This window comes from Nansenia antarctica, assembly GCF_963989245.1.
Source record: "Nansenia antarctica genome assembly, chromosome: 2".
NCBI classification, from domain to species: domain Eukaryota; kingdom Metazoa; phylum Chordata; class Actinopteri; order Argentiniformes; family Microstomatidae; genus Nansenia; species Nansenia antarctica.
Window position 1 is genome coordinate 68,608,989 of NC_137675.1, and position 6,749 is coordinate 68,615,737.

Here is a 6,749-nt window from a genome sequence, read left to right on the forward strand (position 1 = left end):
TTCAGATTTGACACTTTAAAAGTGTGCTATCATCCACTGATTTAAGAGTAATTTGATAATGATCTTGAATTGATCTATTTCTCCTCGAATATGCCATGAGAGTGAATGTTCTGTCAATGTTTAGATACAGTATACAACAATGAGCTCATTAACTCTGCAATTGTATATCTGATTCATAGCGGGTCAAACCGGATTAAGGATATGAAATGCTTTGATGAGAAAAGTGAAAAGGGAATGTGAGATAGTGTTCTGACTTGCAGGAGAATTTGAACATGTTTTGGAGCAACTGAGGGTTTTGCTATGTATAAAGACACATGTCTTGTCCTGTCTTGTGGCATCTTGTGCTGAGAAAGGGGAAAGAAAGTTAATTTGATTAATTGAGGATGGTTTAAAAGAAGAACTCAATGTAAATTTCATCCCCAAAATACATATGGAGCCTCTGCACTGTTTTTCCCCAATTAAAATTCTGGTGTTCTCCTATCTGGTCTTAGTGGGACCACATTACACAGAATGTTGTCACCATCAATGGTTCCAGCTCCCCCCGGGTCCCAGTCATCCATGGTGTTTCTCAGGGCTCTGTGCTCGGTCCACTCCTCTTCACTATCTATATGCTCCCACTCGGTCAGATCATCCGCCGCCATGGACTCAACTTTGATGATACTCAGCTGTATCTCAGCACCTCACCATCCACACTGCTCCCCCCACAGTCACTCATCAACTGCCTTAAAGAAATAAAAAACTGGATGACTACTAACCTACTCAAACTCAACAATAAGAAAACAGAGCTCATGGTTGTGGCACCCCCGGCACTGCTCGAGAAGGTTGGAGATATCGTCCTTCAGGTGGATGGCTACTCCATCTCCCCATCCTCTGAAGTCCGCAACCTGGGTGTCATTCTGGATTCCACTCTCTCTTTCCAGTCACATATCAAATCCATCACTAAATACGCCTTCTTCCACCTCAAGAACATCTCCAGACTCCGGCCATCTCTGTCAGACTCCGTCACAGAGACCCTCATCCATGCCTCCATCTCCTCCCGCCTGGACTATTGTAATGGAGTCCTGTCCGGGTTACCAGACACTGCCCTGGACAGGCTCCAGTACGTGCAGAACTCCGCTGCCAGGGTTCTCACCTGCACCAAGCCCTGACAGCACATCACCCCCATCCTCGCCCGTCTGCACTGGCTCCCGGTCAAACACCGCATCACATTCAAACTCCTCCTGCTCATCTTCAAATCCCTCCACAGCCTCGCCCCCCAGTACCTCTCCAATCTTTGTGAAAGGCGCTATATACATTTAAGTTATTATTATTATTACTATTATTATTATTATTATTATTATTATTGTTGTTATTATTATTGTTATTATTATTATTATTAATAATAATAATAATAATAATTTAACACATTATATTTATGTGATATTTTGGTTATTCTCTTATTGATTTATTGCCATTTCTCTTACAGATATGACGGTCAATATATTACATTGTTGCATTTATATGGATTTTTGCCCTAAGGATTAGCTCTTAAAACAGAATTGGTAGTCAGGAAGTGAAACATCAGAGATACCTACCAGGGGACCAAAAAACCCATAAAGTTTGAGGACCCCTATTTGTTCATCATAAGAATGTCTTTTGGACTATATGTTATCGTATTTCTAGGCATGAGATAGAGACACAATACTAGAAGAATGCAGTTTCTGTCCAATAGGACAGTATGCAACAATGCTTATGTTTACCCAAATCACTCTCCATATTGTTTTGTACCAGATCTCTATTCATGGACATTCATTCATTTGGTTTGGCTGCAAGAGGCCTGCATGTGCTGCTGGTTAGGCGCTGTACTGCAATGATCAGTAGTGGAGGAGGGTGTTTCGGCTCTGCCCTTTCATTTGTCTCCCCCCTCCCTCTTCCTTGACCCTGTGACTCATGGGACTGAGGAGGAGTGTGGTTCTGCGTGGACTTCTCCCACTCAAGCATAAAGCACAGAAAGAAGACTACAGGTTGGTATAATAATTGAATGAGCCAAGAAAAAACATGGATCATAAAATGTGGTTCTGCCAGTGGACTCAGGGTGCAGTGCTGTGCACATGCTTTTATTTGTGTTAATGTTAATGTTAATGTTAATTTTATTTATAATGCGCCCCCCATCCAACTTTTACATCGGCCCGGGGCGCAGCCCGGGTAAAGGAACAGATAAAGACAAAGACAAGGAACACAGAAAGCAATCAGACACAGACGACTTAAACGTAAATCTCAGGCATACAATTCACAACAAATAGGGAGTAGACTTAGGGAATATCATTTAGGAAGAGGTGGGTTTTTAACTTGGCTCTAAAGGAGTCCAGAGTGGGGGCAAACTTGATGGCAGAAGGGAGCGCGTTCCACAGGGTCGGTGCTATCACCGCAAAGGCACGGTCACCCATCCTCTTGAGGTTGGTACGTGGGACCCTCAGGCTGAGTTGGGCGTCGGATCTGAGCCTGGGTCTGGGCCTTGAGGAGGTAGACTGGTCCAGGAGGTCCTTGATGTAGGGTGGGGCGAGACTGTTGAGAGCTTTAAAAACAAAGGTGCAGATTTTGAACTTCACTCTCTTCTTCACTGGGAGCCAGTGAAGGGAGATGAGGACAGGGGAGATGTGGTCCCTCATTTTGGTGCCTGACACCAGCCTGGCAGCGGCATTTTGGACTAGCTGCAGGCGGTAGATGGTCTTATCAGGAAGTCCAGCATAGAGTGAGTTGCAGTAGTCAAGCCTAGATGAGATTAGCATGAGGACGACCCTCCTCAGGTCGCTGGGGGTGAGGAAGGACTTGATCTTGGCTATGATGCGTAGTTGGTAGAAACATGCCTTCACGACGGAGCTCACTTGTCGGTCAAGGTTAAGCTCCGAGTCAAAGATGACACCGAGGTTCTTGACATGTGGTCTGACAAGGGTGGACAGGCTTCCCATGTTGGTGCTGAGCTGAGTGATGGCGGTGGTGTTGCCGATGAGGAGGATTTCCCCCTGGCTCTCATTCAGCTGAAGGAAGCTCTGGGCCATCCACTCCTTCACATCGCGGAGGCAGTCCATCAGGCGCTTCAGATCGGCGGTTGTGACTTCTGATGTTAATACCTAACAATATTAATACCATAACAAACATAACTAACTTCTATGTAGCCTATATAGAAAACTACAACTGCAATGGAAAGAGACATGACCTTTTGTTTTAACTTTTTCTCATTTTCATGAGATACAGTAAATTGCAAACAGGCAACATTGGCATTAGGGTTAGCTGACAAGGCAGCAACTCTGGCAAACTGTGGCTACAGTACATGTACTCTAAGCTCTTGCCATCCTCAAGCCTTGAATAACTTTGTTGCATTGGGAGTTAAACTGTAAGGAGGGCAATAGTACTTTCATACAGTTTTTGTGGTGTTAATAAACAACAATCCCCTGTCAAATTTGCCTTGATTTGACTATCTGATACAGACCTATATCAAGAGATCCTACAACTCCATACAGTAGGTTTGTAGCTTTAAATAGTGCTAAATGGCCATGATAAATCAGTATAGCCATTAAAGAATGAGATCAAAAGATGAAGAACGTTCATTGAATAGTTCTATATTAGTCCAAATAAAGTGTTTTCTAAAATCTGGTGTCGGGTAGAACATTTCACATTTTCTTTTTTTGTGTGGCCACCAAAACTACATACTGGACCTTTAAAGGTGCTGTGTTTAAAAGTCAATTGGAAATCTGCCACCTCTGGCCACTGAGGCGAAATTCAGTTCCAAACAACACCATCCTCCCTAACTCTTTAATTTAGAACCATTATAAAAACGTTTTGAAATGCTTGAATGTTGCATCCTGCACCTTTAACCAGAGTCTTATTCTGGATGTAAATGCTAGTGAGGACCGGGCCTGAGTTCAGACAGGGCCTGTCTCTCCAATGCCTGGCAGTTATATGAGGGAGCCATTGCACTGAGCTGGCCTGGCGTGTCAAGGATTCTGGATTTAACAAGTGAAGAATCTGAGATTTAGTTACTGGAAATACATTTGTACCTCATACTGCTTGTTTGCTCTGTGAGGAAAATGTGTAATGCTATGCTGTGCTGTGGAACTAAATTGTTGAGTATTGTGTGCTGTACATGCTCTACTACAGTATGGTTATAAACTATAGCATGATCTATGTACAGTATATGCCTCCTATGGATACTTGTGGTTATTAGATATAATTGTATGCTCTCTACAGTGAATGCTTTTCAAAGTATATTACAGCCAAATTATAATTTTTCCATTTATTATAATGGGGCCTCTGCATGGCAGCAACAGGCACATGACAGCAACTGGCAAGAGGTTAATGAAGTTATAAAGATGGTATTTCTAGCAGTGGAGCACAGTCACCTTATGTACAGTATATAGTGAAATAATATAGCAATAAAGACATGACGAAGCCTTCATAACTATAAGGCCTACACAGATGCTTCACAAATCATGTATTAGCTCATTCATTTAATACAATTGTATAATATGTTCAAAGTGGGACTGATAATTGCAGTGTTACTTTACACAGAGTAGGAGGTAGGAAGTACAGTGTGTTTTGTAAGTGAATATAGGCTTAAATAGTCATCCCACATCCCTCTTATTGACCTTCAAATGCATTATGAAGTCCTCTCTTCACGGGTTGTGTAGAAGCTCTAAATATAACTGCAGAGGCAGAGAGGGTAAATGTATCCCCCTCATGCTGTCTAAGGGTGGCTTGTCATGTGAGATTTTTCAATATACTTTACCCTGCAGAGTCCCCCCTCTGTGTGGCTCTCTGTGAGGCTCCTCTCTCCTCTAAGTATGTGTTGAGAAATGTGACTTCAACATTGAGTAGCCCACAGCTCAGAGTAACTGCAACAGTAAAACTTCCAAACAATTAACATTCAGACAGTTCTTTAGATGTTTGAAAAAACTCTGCTAGATTAGATGTTGTGTTACTGTCTGAGGCAGTTTGGTAATGTTTCTCTAATTAATAGGATAATGTCAGAGCCATCCACATGCTTATTCCCAAATGAGAGGATGTGCACAAGATTCCACTGCAAACCAATTACTATATTATCTGGTATGTTTTTGCCAGTAGTCCTCTGCATTGGAGCAATAGTTCAACAAAAATTCAGCATTGCTGAAAAGTAGTTTTAAATTGTTCTATGCCTCCTACTGCAGACTGTTCTATAGTAGGGCTCCATAAGTAATAATGAGTGTGTGTGTGTGTGTGTGTGTGTGTGTGTGTGTGTGTGTGTGTGTGTGTGTGTGTGAGAGAGAGAGAGAGAGAGAGAGAGAGAGAGAGAGAGAGACAGACAGACAGACAGAGAGAGAGAGAGAGAGAGAGAGAGAGAGAGAGAGAGAGAGAGAGAGAGAGAGAGAGAGAGAGAGAGAGAGAGCTCCTTGCCTGCTAACTCTCATACCCTCAGATTGTTGTAACTGGTGGCCTGTCAGCATGGAGACCTGCCATCTGAGATGATTAAACAGTAAACTGGGGCTGCTCTTCTTTGCCTCCTTTAACAGCCACTGAATAGTGGTGTGAACTTGTGTGTCAGTGCAGTGAGAGATACATGCTATAATTTACTTTTAGACAGTTATCGATAGATCATCTGACATAATAGCCTATACTATATGCTGTAAATACCTGGTAATCACATAGAAATTACAAGGTAGGATAATTCCATAAAGGTTGATAAATAGGAAACACAACAGTGGATTGTTAGGATTGTCAAGGCCCAGTGTATATTGATCAAACCATTTTGTACGGCATTGTTAATGTACTTTGCTAATTCAGCAACAATGTTATCATGCTCATTCCTTTCCTTTGAAGTCAGTTGTGTTCTGATTAGGGTCTGTATGGTTATACACGTAGCCAGGCCATCCACCTCAAGAAAAGATAGGGTACTACTATTCCAAATCAATAATCACCCACAGATCTTGGATATCTGTTGTTTTCTAACATTTTCACTCAATGCTGTTTAACATCTGTTCTTATACAAGAGGATGGATCTCACTCACTTATTTAAGGCCTTTCACTTGACTGTGATATACTGTATTAAACTAATTTTGTCACAACATGTGACCCAAGATGCCTTTCAGGTCTCAACCCTCAATACATTCAAAAACACGTGTTGTTTATTTAAATGTTTGTGTCTTGAAAGCAGTTGGAGCATAATTGTACATTTTTTTTTAAGAAGAATTCTATTCTGATGGTTTATGTTATAGTTATAATTTTTTTTTTTTACAAATTGATATCCCCAGTTTTGGTAATGCTCTATGGGTTTTTTCCCAAACCCAGATTAAGCCTATAGTCCTGGACTAACGTTGCAGAATCTCCATCTAAAGGGCCTTTAGTTCAGGAGTAGGCTACAGTATTGTTTTACTATGACAGTAAAAGAGTTTAACATAACATCACAACATTACGGCTAAAACGTAATAATGTGATAATTGTAAGGCATTTCCTTTTGAGACTCACAGAGCTATTTGGAATGGATATAGTAACAAGTTAGCTTTAAATGATAAACATTCATATCTCCTGTGACTGCATCAGTTATTCAGTGAGCCCTGTGTCATCTGGACTTTAACAGTGTGATACACAGAGTCTGTGAGCAGACCTCAGTGCAAAACAACTTAATTGGGCACTCAAGGCAATCTGTGATGAGCTCAAATTGCAGGCATGACATGTATGAACCCTCTACCATAGGACTTGTTTGGGAAGTTAAGCTGGCAATGCCAATGATTGTGGAG